Raw genomic sequence first — 3199 nt, forward strand, 5'->3', positions numbered from 1 at the left:
GGGGGGCGCTATGGGGGACTTTTGGGATAGCATTGGAAATGTAATTGTGGAAAATATGTAATAAAAATATTAAAAATCAAAAAAAAAAAAAAGAAATCTCAGGCCAGTGATATCCCTGGCACGTGACAAAAAAAAAATGTATTCAAAGAGAGACATCTACAAGCAGGTCCTTCCAGTTTCCACAGAAAGGATACAAGTTCATTATTCATGGTTGCAAATGTGAAAACACAGTTCCCAGAGCATGATGCCAGAGTCAAGAGACAAAGATCAGAGAGAATCTCAAGTTCACAAGGTGGAACCTTTTGACAGTATTGGAAAATCGAGGACTCCTCATCCCTAAAGGGGTACCCTTGGCCTCTTGCTTCACCCGTGACGCAACCCATTAAGACATCTGCTTGAGGAGTCACAACCTTTGTCCACATTCCTTGAAGAGATGACCTAATTTAAAACAACAACAACAACAAAAACAAATGCTATGCATTTTGGTTTTTTGCCATATTGGATTCTGTACAAGTTGGAAATCTTAAGTGTGGCAAGTGAGCAGTCCCAAGATCCAACGTAAAGCAGGCAGGGAGGGGTGAGTTCATGTGTATTGCACCATGGAACATGTTTGCCAAAGCCAGTGTTCCCCCAACCCCTTGTCCAGCCTTAGCACTCACCAAGTTCTCTGCATGAGGCTGTGCCAACCCTCTAAGGCAGTGCTTCTCAACTTCCCTACAGTTCTTCATATTGTAGTGACCTCAAACATAAAATTATCTTCTTGCTAGTTCATAACTATGATTTTTGATACTGTTATGAATCATAATGTAAATGTCTAATATGCAGGATACCTGATATGTGACCGTTATGAAAGGACTCTCAAAGGAAACATGAACCCACAGATGCTTTCTCGAGGCTGCTGTACAATACCAACAGGACTTTCCAGTCAGTGACTTCTTGATTATAGAAAACCATACCTTTCTATGGTTACCATACAAAGATGTTTAGGATGAAGCTGATTTGATTACGGTGGCTATTTTTTTATGTGTTTGTGAGTTTGGTTTGCAATCATTTTATTGAGGATCTCTGAATCTATTTTCATCAAAGATATTGACCTAAGTCACTCAAGACTTAAAAAAAGAAAGTCACAGGGAGACCTACTACTGAGGAGCCTTCTTAAAATACACCTAAACATATACATAAAAAGAATAAAATGTGTAGCTGGGGCTGGCCTTGGACTAGTGATCTTCCTGTCTCTACCTCCTTTAGCAAAACCTACTGGTATGTGCCACCACAACTGGCAGAGAGGAGGTAAGGGAGGTGGGGGAGAGGGCAGGTGTGTTTGGGGGACTAGAAGGAGTAGAGGGAGGGGAAGCTACAGTTGGGATATATTATATAAGATAAGAATAAATATTTCTTTTTTTTAAAAGTAAGAGTTAAATGTAGTTATAATGGAGCAGCAATGTTCCTCCAAGAAAACACATATTAACAAATAAAATGCCTGCATCCAGAACTGGATTACTTATTTTGTAGTTCTTGTCAGATGAGGTCCTAAAGACCTCAAAATTACATTTAGTCCTCCTAAGTATTGTTGGAGACACCACACACTTGAGCCTTAGACCATGGCAATCAACTGGAGGCTTCATCCCTACTAGATCGCATAGTGCTAGAAGATTCTTTTTTTCCCTCCTTGAGACAGGGTTTTGTTTTGTTTTGTTTTGTTTTATGTAGCCCTGGCTGTCCTGGAATTCCCTCTGTAGACCAGGTCGGCCTCAAACTCAGAGATCTGCCTGCCTCTGCCTCCTATGTGCTAGAATTAAAGGCATGAGCCATGATGCCTGGCTTGGTAGAAGATTCTAAGCATACTACCAGATGACAAAAGTAAGTATTCATGATACCCATCTGTGAACCCTGTGAGCTGCAATAATAACTGTCCTGGTAAGATGTGCTTACTATTGGTGCAATAGCTGCATAAATATCAAAAGAATAACCAACCAGTTTTTGATTGGATTTAAGGCCCACACCACAAGAAGAAATCCATACCTGGCACCTTTACTGGGCCAAGAACCTGTAACTAGACAGGTCATAGGCTCTGGAAGAAAACCTATATTCTGCTAAATTGATATCATATGAAACCATTTCCTAATGGCTTTTCATTATTCCTATAGATTAAGGAGCCTCACAGCCCTCAGCAGAGAAGCTTCTGCTTGCAGTAGATAATGATCAACAAACAGAGCCAGGACTGGCCAGAGTGCTAAGAAGGTTCAACCCTGAAGGAACCCTGTATACGGAAGTCCCTCTTTCAAAGGCTTGGGTACCACTGTAGAAGAGAGAGTGGAAAGGATTTGAGAGTCAATGGCGGTAGAGGACTACAAGGAACTGTCCAATACAGCAAGGCATTTGCACACATGAACTCACAGTTGGGACTGTGCACACACTACTTGTGCGGGCCCAAGGCAGACCAAATCCCAGCCTGGAGAGGGGAAGAGGGTGCAATGTTGCACTCCCTAACCAAGGAGTGAGTTATTAGGAATGGCTAGATCTTGGAAAAGAAATCAGATCAATTTCCTCTTAAGGACGTAGCCCCTGGCAAGTTGACTACACTCCAGTGGAAGACCACATGTCCAAAAATATTTGGACAGCACAAATTAACCTCAAAGAGAAAGGGGAAATATATGAAGAGAAGGGACATCTATGGAAAGTTGAGAGGGTGAATATAAAAAAAACTTATTGGACAGAGTTAACAAGGAACTAATGTTTTTAAAGTTTAATTTCTATTGTCTGGGCTGCACAACTTCTATAGACCATTCTCCACTTTCTGGACCTTTTTAGAGGGCACTGGTTCCTTTTGGCCAACAACACAACCTAGAGTCACCTACAAAGAGAGAACCTCAATTGAGGAATTCCCTTCCTCGGACAGGCCTGTAAGCTTATGTAGGACATCTTCTTGATTACAAATAACTGGTGCGACAAGGCCCAGCCCACTGCTGGAGGTGCCATGTGGTACTCCTGGGCATGTGGTACTGGGCTGTATAATCAAGTCAAGGGAGCAAGCCTTTGTCTGTGGACTATGCATTGGTTCCTGTCTCAAGCTTCTGGCCTGGCTCTCTGTGACGATGGATTGTGATAGGGAAGTGTTTAGCTGATGTTTCATCACAGCACAGAAACCAAACTAAAACAGAGGTTGGTAGAAGGAATGCGCAATGCTACTTTAATGCAA

This window comes from Mus caroli, chromosome 3, assembly GCF_900094665.2.
Source record: "Mus caroli chromosome 3, CAROLI_EIJ_v1.1, whole genome shotgun sequence".
Taxonomy (NCBI): Eukaryota; Metazoa; Chordata; class Mammalia; order Rodentia; family Muridae; genus Mus; species Mus caroli.